The 13,933-nt window shown below is 40.3% G+C and overlaps 1 long non-coding RNA gene across 4 annotated transcripts in view; it reads right to left on the bottom strand.

Moving 5' to 3' along the window:
• The window catches only part of LOC132230772 (uncharacterized), a 392,295-nt gene that overhangs the window by 41,317 nt on the left and 337,045 nt on the right, over positions 1 to 13,933 (bottom strand). The gene's annotated exons all lie outside the window — the stretch shown is intronic.

The raw sequence follows: 13,933 nt of genomic DNA, 5'->3' as shown, positions 1-13,933 counted from the left end.
CCTAAAGATTCTAAGGATTAAAAGTTTCAAAGGAAAACAACAAAACTCAAATGAATAATGGTTGTTGTTTGTGTGTGTGTGTGTGTGTGTGTGTGTGTTTGTTTTTTACCTTGGGAAATGTTTATTGTAAACAGAATTGTAAGGGATGGAAGAACAAGAGGGGGGTTGAGAACAGTGTCTGTAAGGAGGCTCCTCACTAATTAAGCATGAATTCACCTTGGGTGTGGAGGCACTGGCTGACCCTGTCTACCCAAGTGTCAAGAGTGTCCTGGAAGAGTAGGTCCTCCCTGCAATTGAGCCAACTTGCCCACATAGAAAGTAGAGCCTGGGAACTATCCCCAAGAGAATAGAGCTTTGCTTGCATTCCTACTAGCAAGCAGACGGGAAGCATTCTCAGCCTGACAAAGAGGTAAGCAGAAGCCAAGGCTAAAAGTAGACTGCGTTTCTGAGGTTCTAACATTGAAAGAACGGAAACCATATGGGGATTACTTTATTATTCAACTGAAGCCTTCAGGTGGCTTTAAATTAAAAGGAATATTGTCAACCACATCCCTGAGCCTTTTTTTGTTGTTGTTCTCTTTTCCATCCCCTCTTCCTCTTTTCAAAGTTTACAAGCTCTGTGATTTAGTAGTGGAAATTCCCTAAATATAAATTAAGCATTATGTCCACCCAAGAAATTCTTCCTGGCACTCAACCAGTAGTTTGGCATTAAAATCTCTCATATGACTCTTGGGAGTGTAAGTTAACAGTTAGTGTGTGTGTGTGTGTGTGTGTGTGTGTGTGTGTGTGTGTACACACAATGATTTTTTCTTCTTTAGAATTATTCTGTACTGTGGGAATATATTTGTTGCGAAGTATACACTCTGTGTATACTGAAGAAATGTAGTGACTATAACTGAAATGTAAGTCATGCCTCTAAGAAATTACACCCAGTTTTTGTACAACAGTAACTATCATATTTCTTGCCACCATCCTCACTGTGAATATCCCCTCCACAGCCCAAACATCTAGGCTTGATTCCATCAACTCTAAAGAGATAACAATGCTGACTGCATTAGTCAGGACAGGCTAATGTACAGCAACAGACCACCTGCACTACCACCCCCAAACCCTAATGACTTGTGAGCACCAAAACCATCTTCTTGCTCATACGATGTGTTCACCCTGGGTCAGGAAATGCTTCCATCAGGGTCCCTACGAGACAAGACTGTACAGGCTCCATCTCAGTGTGTGTTTCCATCAATGTAGGAGGAAGGTAATGAAGCAAAGTCCACAGAGACTCTTCTGCTTCATCTGGGAAGCAACATAAGTGACCTCTGCTCACATTTCATGGGCTAAAGCCAGTCACATGGCCATGCCTAATCTCAAAGGGGGACAGGAAGTACGACTGTCCTATGTGTCCCCAAGCAGGGCAGTTAATACAATCGTGATCATCACTGATGACCAGAGGAATTTTATGAATGCTTTAAAGAACAAAAAACCTTCTAGAACTCATAAAGACTATCATTTAATTCTTGAGGTTCATAGATCCCACCTTATTCTTATTTATATGCCTAACCCCAAAGACAGGGAACTCAATTTCGGCTTGACAAAACTACAGAAAGAGAGTGGATAGTGTATCTATGATAGCTCCCACTCCTTTAAACCCCAGGGTTAATTTGGTAAGTTAAGCAAAAACTTTCTTTTTGCTGCTAATAACAGAAAATGGTACCATCTATGTGCTTCAAGTACTTCCCGGGTTCTCCACAGGCCAGGAAAGTGATCCTCAGTCTTGAATAAGCTTGTTAAGACAGAAATTCACAAGGATATAAAGAAAGAATTTCCTTGTTAGTCTTTTAAAGACCAAAAGAATATTTCATTACTTACCTACTCTTAATGCAGATGCAAATTTTCTTACCGTTAAATACTCAGGGTCAGGGTATTCCATTTTAATATGAATAAGTATCTTTACTTAGTACATACAGAACACCAAAAGAATGTCTGCATAAATCTTGCTTTCCTAAGAATCAGTCCAAATTTTTTTTTTTTTATCTAAGAGAGACGCTGAAAGTCAAATAAGAAAGAATACATAGAAGTGGAACCTTATTTTCTCTAGCTCAGAAATACTTCCCGAGCATTCCTTCTCTGGTACATTAACCCTGCCCTACACCCTGAACTTTAAAATGGAAAGAGTAAAGGAAATTTATTGGAAGGAGATGCGGGAGGCTTTTAGTCATGTTAGAATACTGCTTACTGTTCACTAGATACATGGAGAGACTTAAATAAAAATTTCCTGCCAAACAGTATCTGTACAAGAAACCAGCTGTTGTTATTTATGGTTACACAGGACTCCAAACTCTATTATCTAAGCTCAGAGAACTACTCTAGCAACAACTGCATGGGCTTTGAAGCATTTCAGGTCGCAGAACAAGGCCCTTATTTTACAGAGAAGTGCTATAACAGTTTATTCTAAGAACCCTAAAAGCTATCAAACCTGAACAAGGGGGTGAGGGGAATCTTATCCTAATGTAGGCTCAGCTTCTAAATTACTTTCCTTCTCCCTGTCATGCCCAAGACTAGGCAGTCCCTTTCACCCCCATCCCCACTTCTCCATGCTCATCTTCAATGACTAACACCATCCCTTGAAATAGGACCAGATGCTGTTGATCCCAATTTAGCACTATATTTCGGTGGTGAAGCTTAAATGAATTCATATATCTCCATCCTAAAGTGCCTTTAAGTGCAATCATTTCACTTGGAAGGTTTAGAAGCATTAGTTTTTTAGTTTTTTATCAACATCAATAAGTGACTGGGAACTGTAGAACTACAGGAAAGAAGCTTGACTGCTGGCGTTTAAGTATTGACAAGGACTACTATAAAAGCAACAATTACGGTAGCAGTTAACTGACATTTAATGAGTGTTTTCTAATCACTGTGTTAAGACCTCTATAATCTCATTTAAACCTTAAAACAACCCTATGAGTTGTGCCTAGTCACTTCCTTCCAAAGAGGACAGTATGGGAAGGGGGAGGGAAGAGTAACAACAATGGGGAAACCTGGCAAACGTGACTGCAGCCAGGGGATCAAGATCAGCATCAATAGTGATAAGCCATGTGGACACTATAAATCCTTGGTATGAATTGTTGAGAATGATAGTGCAACTTTGTGGTCTTCTCTCAAACACCTAAAACCCAGTCTAATCATGAGAAAGAACATCAAATAAATCCCAAATGAGGGACAGTCTATAAAACGCTCCCCAGTAATCCGCAAAACTGTCAAAGTCATCAAAAACAAGTCTAAGAAACAGATGAGAGGATTCTAAGTAGCCCTGACAACTAAGTGTACTGTGGTATCCAGGATGAGAATCCTGGAAAAGAGAAAGGACATGAGGGGGAAACCCGTGAAATCCAAATAAACTCTAAAGTTTAGTTAATAATAAAGTACCAATGTCAGCTCCTTAGTTTAGACAAACATTCCATAGTAAGGTGATGTGGTAACAATGAGGAAAACCAGGTGGTGGGTACATGAATACACTCTTTCCACCTTTACAACTTTTCTGTTAATCTAAAACTATCCTACAATGAAGTTTATTTAAAAAAACCCTCTGGGTATGGTGCTATTATCTCCCTTCTGGAGATAGAAAACTATAGGTTAAATATCTTCCCAGACTTACAGGCTAAAAATAGAGCAAAAAACTTAGATATATTCATTTCACATTTAAGCAACCAGCGGACTAGGGCTGTAATATAAGCCCTATAAACAACATTTAGGAAAACAATTTTACCCCAGATACATGCTGAGAAAGTTAAACTAAAGGAATTTATTTCCTCATGATGATGCACTTTTATTTTAGCACTTTTATTTCCTCATGATGATGCACTTTTATTTTAACAGAAAGGGGCTATAACATTACTTCTAAAGATTTCATTTTTATTTTTTTGCCCTAGTCGGTTTTGCTCAGTGGATAGAGCATTGGTGTGTGGACTGAAGAGTCCCGCGTTAGATTCTGGTCAAGGGCATGTACCTTGGTTGGGTTGCAGGCTCCTCCCCAGCTTGCGTCCCAGTCAGGGCACGTGCAGGAGGCAACCAATCGATGTGTTTCTCTTCTCTCACATCGATATTTCTCTCTGTATTCCCCTCTCTCTTCCACTCTCTCTAAAAAAAATAATGGAAAAATATCCTCGGGTAAGGATTAAAAATAATAAATATTTTATCTTTATTTTCATCACTAATTTCAATTACTCAGGCAGTGCCATGTGATGATTACATCCAAACAAAATTAGCTTAAGATTTTGCCAAAACGTCAATGTTTCAACATTCCATAAAAGAAAAAAAGCATTAGCCAATGGAGACTTCACTCCATAATCCTCTCTTTCAACTAGGCTCACTTGTTACTACCTACACCTTCTCTCCAGACCCTGGGTATTTTGGTGCCAGTGAGTTCAGCCTGTTGCTTTAACAGGAAGAGAGGGTTACAAGATAGAGTGCCCTTCAAGAGGAAATGACATCAACATAAGGAAAGACTAGCACACACTTTGGGTTTTTTCAGATCCTGAGATATAAGATCAGCTGTGGCTGCTCCAAACCTAAAGAAAACTAAATGCCCTCTAAAATATAAATTCTAACAGGATTATCTACTAAACCAGTGTTTCCCACAATGTGAAGCCAGCCCCTCTGGGAAAATGCCAATATCCTCCCAGAAAGGCTCAAGCAGTCCAAGATATATTCTTTTTTTTTCCTTGGGATTTGCCAAAATCAGACAGTAGGACTCAACAACTATTTATAAATACTGTACTTAATATATTGTCTCCCGTGAGAATATAAAGTGGAAGTGATCCAGCAAGAAAGAAAACGGACTGCCTTCTGTGAGTGATTAGATTAGCTTGCCTAAAGACATGTTTTTCTCAATCTTATTCTATTTACAAGTATTTTTTAAGGGCAAGTGATTCCTTGAATTAATGATTTATTTTATCACTCTGGGCTTGTCTCTGGAGTAGCTACCCCCTTTATACTTCAAGCTATCCCAAGGCAGTTCTTTAATGGCATCATATCTGTTTTAATGGAAGAGAAGGATGAAGAGAAAAAAGTAGAAGTAAATATGACACATTTTCCCACAATATCACAGCAAAACGGCAGTAAAGAAAGAGATGAGCCTAACTTTCCCCATTCATTGGACAATGGAAACAGAACCAAATCCAAAGTTTAACTTCTTCCCTTCACCAATAGGAAAGAAAGGAACCAAGTTCAAGAAGTCATAATTATTCCCCCAGACACAGACACACACACACACACACACACACACACACACACACACACACACACACACACACCACAACTTGGAGAATTGGTACTCATCCAAAATAAACACTTCTTCTCAAGAATCTTTGTTATTTTTATAACTGAACTCATGAAAATCTTTTCATTTTACAGCCCTGGGAGGTTTAGTCTGGAATTTTTAATTTCTAATCTTATACCAGTGTGAGAGGCCATGTGGAAGCTACACTGCTAGGATCACTGTGGTGAGACAGAGACTGCACATCAGAAGACTGCCCTTTGGGTAGATTCTTGGGGGCTCAGAGAAGCACTTAAGCCTCTAGATGAGTATCTCCAAGTCAGCCTGAATCCTGATCCTCCTCCAGTCAGACATCCCTCATCTAAACCTCCTATTTATATCCACCGCAGTCTCGACATTCCAGATGGACGGACACTGAATTCATTACACTAATCTCCCACCCTTCAAATCCTGTCCTAACTCCCCAAAGGACACCTGCTGAACATTAAACCCAGATTGAGTTTCAAAGCCCAAAACCTACAAAATAAGAAGAGGTTAGATTTTTCAAAGCTCTTGCCGATAAGCTTTTTCGTGTTCTTTCAAGTTTTCATGAATGGTGTCAAGTTCTCCCAATGATTCTCCTATCTGCTTTTGGCTCTCCAGGCATCTGAAGTTGCCAACAATCCACATGGTAGGAAAAGTTTAACCATCTAAGACAGCATGGGGCAGATAAAACACATATGCAAAAATATGAAGCAAAGGGTTACTGTTTATTCTTAATGTTTACATGTCCATATTAGATTTTTCATATCAGTATTAACTGTTAGTAAAGCCACATACATCAGCATATCAAATAGAACTGATCTAGCCATTTGCCATGTGAAAAACACATAACAACATGACAGAGGCTTGTATAGTGCCTGGCATACAAAGACATACATATATTGTTGAATTAATCAATCAGCAGCATTTGACATCTGCTAACCAGTCATCCATTGAAAAAATGAAAAGTTCCTTCCCTTCCTGGTCTTCACAGAGATTTCTAGATAACCTTTATGCTTAAAATGCCATTTCCATGACTGCTCTATGCTATATTTAATATGCAAGAAATACAAATATTAGAAAATTGTTAAGAACAGATAAAATAAATACATTTAATTACTCTCAAATCACCTAGAGATAATAATTCTTTTTTTTTAAATCTTCTCCTGAGGATATGCTTTATTGATTTGAGAGAGAGAGAGAGAGAGAGAGAGAGAAACATTAATTGGTTGCCTCCTTTATGTGCCCCGACCCAGGATCGAACCCACAACCTTTTTGTGTATGGGACGACACTCCAACTAACCAAGCCATCCCGCCAGGGTTAAATAGTAACTTTTACATTTGTATATACACTAGGGGCCCGATGCACGAAATTCGTGCACTGGGTGTGTGTGGGGGGGAGTGTCCCTCAGCCCAGCCTGCCCCCTCTCACATACTGGGAGCCCTCAGGCGTTGACCCCCATCACCCTTCAATCACAGGATCGGCCCCTTGCCCAGGCCTGACGCCTCTGGCCTAGGCGTCCGGCCCGGGCAGCAGGGACCTGCAGCTGCAGCGGCCCCACGATCATGGGCTTCGCTTTAGGTCCAGGCAAGGGACCCCTAGCTCCTGGGACTGCCAGCTTCTACCTTGCCCAGCTCCCATCGCTGGCTCCACCCCTACTTCCTGCTACCACTGTCCAGGGCGGAAAAGGCACCTGATTCTCTGATCATGGCTGGGGGGCAGGGCAAAGGCGGCCCCAGGGCTGCCCTTGCCCTGCCCCCCAGCTCTTAGCTCCCCCCTGGGTTTCCGATCACTGTCAGTGGCAGGGGGCTTCTTCCTGCTTTCCCTTTCGCCTCCCTGCATTGTGCCTACGTATGCAAATTAACCGCCATCTTGTTGGCAGTTAACTGCCAATCTTAGTTGGCAGTTAATTTGCATATAGCCCTGATTAGCCAATAAAAAGGGTAGCTCGTATGCCAATTACCATTTTTCTCTTTTATTAGTGTTGATAATCTTCCAAATTTCCAATGCCTATCCGTTCATTGTTTTTCCCCATACCTATAATAACATTAGATATTATATTTATTCTCAAATTTAACCAATTTTGATGGTTAAAAAGTGTGTCTTGTTTTACTTTGCATTGCTTAAAGTGTGATGGTCCACATAGTAGGATATAAATAATATGCATAACATTTTTAAGCATCAGCTCCAAGTGTTTAAAAACCAATAATTCATATAACCATCTTTGAGGAACTAATAACTGTTTAAAATATATCAGGATGGTTCAACTTAGGATAAAATTTGTGTTTTCTTTTTTTAATAAGCAAATTCACCTTATTGTCAGACACTTAAGAATGTCTTAAATGTTCATATTCTCTCTTTATCTCATGGCCCACTTGAGCTTTGCTTTAAATGTGTGTGCCCATGTGTACAGATGTATGTGTGTATGCATATGCATATACATCCATCCATATACACATATCAATGTATATGTACACACACGGGCAGATAGTAGACCTTGCATTTTTCTCTAGTCTCAGTAAATCCACTGAGATGCCATGAGTTACACTTGCCCTGTCCCATAAGTATGACAGGCCTGCTCTGGCTGTGTGAGGCGGGCACAGCCCACACAGCCATCATAACTGACATCTGTGGGCAAGGCGCCAAGGTACACCTCAGTCACGTGGGCCTGCTGGAGGATGCTCTCTCAGGCACCTGCTTCAACGGTGTGAGTTCAGCCTGTGGGTTTGCCTTGATTGATGTTGGTATAACTGCTTCGCATTCTCTGTGGGTGAAGGGAAGTGGGCTTGGCTCACTACAGTTGTGGTCCCTTGCACTTCCACTTGATATCACACCAGGAAGAGCAAATTACAGAGGCAGGCGCATGCGCCTGCAGGCTCTCCACGCTCTCACTGACCCAACAAAGAGGCACCCAATCTTAAAATAAAACAACAAAAGAGGCTTTGAAAACCAGGAAACTAGCAAGTGAAGGAAGCATCTGTCTCTTTCATTCTGAAAAAATGTCTCCCATGAAGCACACACACATCACCACCACCGCCACCACTGAAGGGCTGCTGATGGTGCTACTTCCAGGCCTTTTCAGAGACTTTTAATTTTTATTAACTAAGTGAATTTGTTTCTTGCCCAAACTATCACAGAACTCATGAAGTCATTCTGTCCCACAAAAAATGGGGGGAGGAGGAGAGGAAATGCCTACTTGAGTAAGCTTCACAACTTTCAACAAGGTCCAACCTACCATAAAAAATGGTGTAATAAATCATGTCCACGTGGATAGCTTTTCATCTTTCCACATCAATTTCTTATTTTCAAAACAAACATTAAGTCTGCTAAGGTAAAAACCCAATTTTGGATCTTTGCTACCCCACAGTCAAACCTAGTCGGCCATGCATGTCCCCAGATGAATGATCTGACAAGACTCCTGGCTTCAATCATCCCCACACTGACCTTACCTTTCAGTCTCCTTTACTGTGAAATTTGATGCAAAAACCATAATTTTAGAAAAAACTGATAGTGATAAAATTCAAGCAAAAAAAAAAAAATACCTGTCTATCTTATTTAACAAAGCATATGCAAAAAAAAATCACCAATTGGATTCCAAAACATTTCTGTCTCTTAAAATTACCCAATATTACCCAGGGAATGGAGCTGTAGAAATTTTAGAAAAAAAAAAAAAATGGAATCATTGTATTCAGTTGAACTATGAAAAATTGCCGTTTTTGTACAACTGAAATACTGCCAACTTCACATGGATCATCCTAAATGTTTCCTTAGCTTTAAACATGCCACAATTCTTTTGGTGATTTGGACAAAAATGCTGATAAAATACAGAGAATCTTCATATTCTTCATCCTTCATTTTCACTTCCCCTCTTCACCTTCTTCCCTCTTTCACTTCATCCCACCTCCCAATGGTAGCAGATGAAAGCAGGAATGAGAAGGGATCCTGAGCAATCACCTGGAACCAGAATCTGGGTTTGGGCCCAATTTCAAGGTCCAGAGGTAGACCTATACTTCTAGTTATAAATTGTTTCAAAAGTAGGACTCTAAAAATAATGTTTTCTTCTCGCATGTCTTCTGTTCAGGGACCATTTATCCTAATAGTGACATTCACTCATTCAAGGGGGGTTTAAGACAGCACTTGAAAATGCAATTATTGAACACTATAACCGAGCTGATCACAACTCATTTATTACATTTTACCCCAATTTTCTCCCACTGGTCCCAGAACTGCCTTCCCATTTTCTAGCCACCTTTCCTTCTTCTTCGTAAGAAGCTTTTCACTGGAACTCAGGAGTTTTCCAGACACCTGCATGAAGTATGAGAAGAAATTACTGAATTTGCTACCCTTTACTATTTTGAGACAAGAGTGTGCATTTAAGTGCAATATCCACCCATCTTTTCAGGAAGTAGAAAAATAGGCGGAAAAACTTGCATTTCTCAACTACATATATATATATAATAACCAGGAAGTCCCTGCCCCCCACATGGTGTGGCAGCCAAATGTGTGCTGGAACCTTCTGATTGATGTCAAAGGTCAAACATCAGAGAGAAAAGATGCCAACTGAATGTAAAAATGTAGAAAAAAAATCCTTTGAAATGTTAAAGAGTCTGTGAGCATAGAGTGCTTATTAACTGCTGCCTTCAATGACAATGAAAGCCTAACACAAACGAAATTTAAACATACTTTCAAGAAAATGTATTAACTGGTATAGCGCTCTCATTCCTGTACCTTCCCTTCCATGTAGATTCTGAGTATCTTCAGTCCACAGGGTTATCATCAGTCTGATTTTGAATGTACTTGGGATGGGAATGGGGCGACGGAAACTTTAGGAGCTTAGATTCAAAATTACAAAATCATAATCCAGCCAAAAGAAAAGCAAGGGTTTACCTAATACGAACTAAATTACAAGATTTTTCTCTCTTTAGTAATGCCTCCTTTAGCAGCTCCGTTTCTATTGCATTATCCCCTTACAGACACTGTAAATTGTATACTGCAAGACAGAAACAGGAATACGGGAACCCCAGACACAAGTGCCCTCATTGTCCTTAGTCACACAAGTGTCTATCTAATTTTATAACATGGTCAATGAGCCTTTAAATAATTGGTATCAGTTCACCTATGATACAGAGCAACTGAAAATTACAATAATGGCTAATGTGTGTAGCAATTCCACTAGGTAAGTAAGCAGCTCTCTTTTAAGAATGTCGGATATGCTATGTCACTTAATGCTCTTTCCAGCAACCACATGAGGTGAAGAACCACATTCCCATTTTACACATGAGGGAACTAAGACTCAGAAAAGTAACTTGCCCCAAATGACAAAGCTGGTCGTAAAGCTACTAGTCAAACCGAGTTCTTCCTCATCCCATCTTCCTCATCTACCTGTTCTCTCCTGAACTCCTCCTATAGAGGCCAATCAAGAACTAACTGTAAGGATGGGAGATGCAGACTCTAGTAAGAGGTATACCCCCTGCCTTGGCCCACTCATGACAGATATGGGATAGCTGTTACTCAGCCTTAGCTGATATTCACCCATGGCAACATGCAGTACCGGGGAAGCCAGGACTTCTGGCTTATATGAAAAAACTAATCAGATTTTTATATAACTTTAAAAAAATATTGGTCATTGGTTCTTTAAACATACAAACACACACATACACACAGACTGCCTTGTATGGGCAAACACAACATGTGTAACAGCTAGACCAGGCTCTGTGAGCCATCAGTTTATGATATCTGCCCTGCCTTACATCAGTTCCCATTTATTACAGCCACCAGGATGCCACGCTATCAATCAAGTCCAAAAGTTCCAACAGAGTCTTTATTAATTTATATTAGGGTTCCATACACTTGGCAAGTCAAAATTTCAAAACTCTCCTTAACACAAGGAATAGTCTCAATGGACTGAAGAGAGGCATATGTTTTAACAACAGAAGCATCTATCTTATCACATGTTCAGTACCTGCAAATGAACAATAAAATACCATCACAGCCAATAAACAGGCAAGTCTAATAGCAGTGCCAAGAGCCCCTGGGTGCCATTAGTCCATGCTTTCCCAGCTCTACAAACCAGGAAACATTTCCAAAAGGCAGATCACTAAGGCCAAAAGAGCCTGCAGGAACGGCTATCCCCATAACCTTTCCTGTCCCACTTTGCCCTTCAAGTCTGATGATCTGGCGGTTCTGGAACTCTTCCGAGAAGAGGTAAGACTCACTCTGCCAGCCCCAGCTGTTCAGAGCGCAGCCCAATCTGTTCCATACAGTTGGCTGTATTATAACAGTAATGCGACTGCAATTCACCTTCATTTGCTGCAAAGATCATTAACTATCCCTCAGAGAGATATGGCATTGAAGGAAGAGAGTGCCCGAGGCATAATAAATGGGAGTCTCTGGGTAACATAGTTCAAAAAGGTAAGATGATGCCAGCGAGGCCACCTGACAGTTTCTATAGTAGAGAAAAGGGAAGAAAACAAGGGCAGGAGGGATGGGACATCAGAAAGAGTAAAGCAAAGCAAATGTGCCTGGCAAACATGTATGTTCAGGTGAAGAGAGAATAGAGAGGACAAAGAGAAAAAATTAAAATAAGGACAACAGGACATTTAGTGTTAAATCACAGTGGAGACATGATTCTACTTGCCTGGTAGCTCAAACATTCTACTATAGAACTGGAAGTAAATTTGGGCTGAGAGTGAGAACAGAGAAAATGAATTACAATTCATTTCCTTACAGAGGAAAAATGCAATATTCTAGACAATTCTTAGTAATGTAAAATATGGCAAATTCAGTGAAACTTGTCATGTATCTGAAACCAGATCATGTATCTGGCCTCCCATTCATAAACTGCTCAATTACAGTGTAAGTAGGTGCATTTCTTCATTCAATTCATAAATTCAGTTATTAAAGTCTTACGTCAGTCTAATTTGAATCTGTTCTCCAACCACTCACTCTATCTTTCCGCCCAATAAACCAGCACCATAAAAGCATCCAGGGATCAGGGAAAATGTTCCTTCATGAAAGTTCTGCATGTTACATAAATACCTGGAAGTTCTGCAGTGATAATGAGAGCATTGAAATCAATACTTGCTCTGAGTTACAATGGTTTGTACTAATCTAAACCAGATCCCAGTCAATAATGGATAGATAATTGGTGGCTAAGTGGGAATTGTATGGGCAGACCTGATCTCCTAAGAATTTACTTTCTTTTTCCATCACCATTTACCCCTATACCCTCTTCCACCTCCACCTACCACCTTGCCCACCCCTCCAATCACTACCCTGTTGTCAGTGCTAATGAGTTTTCTTTTTTTCTTTTTTGCTCAATCCTTCCACCTCCCTCATCCACCCCCAGCTATCAGCCTGCTCTCTATCTATGAGTCTATCTCTATTTTGTTTATTAGTTCAGTTTGTTCATTAGCTTTCACATATGAGTGACTACACGAATTTTTTTAAAAAACAAAACCAATAGGTCCATAATCTACATTTTCTTTATTGTTTTAAACTTCTTTTCCTTAAACTTATCTATTGGTAGAACAGTGGTTCCCAGCTGGGGGCAATTCTGTCTTCCATGGCACTTTTTAGATTGTACTCTGAGGATATGGGTGCTACTGGCAATTAGTGGGGAGAAGTCAGAGTGCTACTACATTCCACAATACACAGGCAGCCCCCTACAATACAGAATTAACAGCTCAGAATGTCAATAGTGCAGAGGCTGAGAAACCTGTCAGAGAGTTCTTTCAGGGATTGAACCACCTCTGTTGATATTCTCTATGGTTTTCAGAAGTAGTAGAGCAGAAGGAGTTTCTAAATGACATCTTGCTATCATTAAAATACCTCTCTCCACGTAGTAACATTTGACATAAATGAAAAGAAAGGCAAGGGGCAGACATTTAAAACTAATTTAGAATTACATTGGAACCCTGGTAAATCCTATTATAGCACCAAACTTTGCATAAGGCTCCAACCAGTGATTCCATTACTAAAATGTCAAAAATGACTGCAATCGTCTAATTAAATTCACCTAGAACGTAGCTTTAAAGCATATGAACCCAAAGGCAGCAAAAAAAAAAAAAAAAAAAAAAAAAAAGGATTCATATGTATAAAATGGAAAAACAGCCTTTGCCACCCCTTGGGGACACACATACACCCGTCCATACCCCAACCAGAAGACTACGTTAAAGCTCTTATGTGGGCTTTGAACAAAAGAACCTCGCCTGATTTAGGGGGAACAGGGAGGAAGAGAGAGATTTGGGACTTAACCCTTTCCTGAAAGAAGAGAGACAATCCCCGCAATCACACCTGGAGACTAATTAACATTCTTTGATGTATTCATCTGTCCTCAGCCCAAGGGCTCAGTGGAGTCATCCTAACATTTATAGCGCTTGGTAAAAAATGATTTGCCGTGAGGTAATTTAGTGTGAGATCAGGTCACCTCCCCATCTTGCCAAATAAACAGAACTGCCAAGGATCCCTTCCTGTTGCTTCAGCCTTCAGACTGATGTGGTTGCTCACCTGGCTGGCTCTCTCCTTCCCATTGATCCTCACTCATTTCCTTGGGGTTTTAAGTGTGTGTGGCAGGTACAGGAAGGCCTGACGTGCTCGGGCTCTTTGGCTTTCCTGGATTCTTCTTGGCAGTCACACTT

This window comes from Myotis daubentonii, chromosome 3 (genome assembly GCF_963259705.1).
Source record: "Myotis daubentonii chromosome 3, mMyoDau2.1, whole genome shotgun sequence".
Taxonomy (NCBI): Eukaryota; Metazoa; Chordata; class Mammalia; order Chiroptera; family Vespertilionidae; genus Myotis; species Myotis daubentonii.
This window is presented reverse-complemented; position numbering and strand designations above follow the sequence as displayed.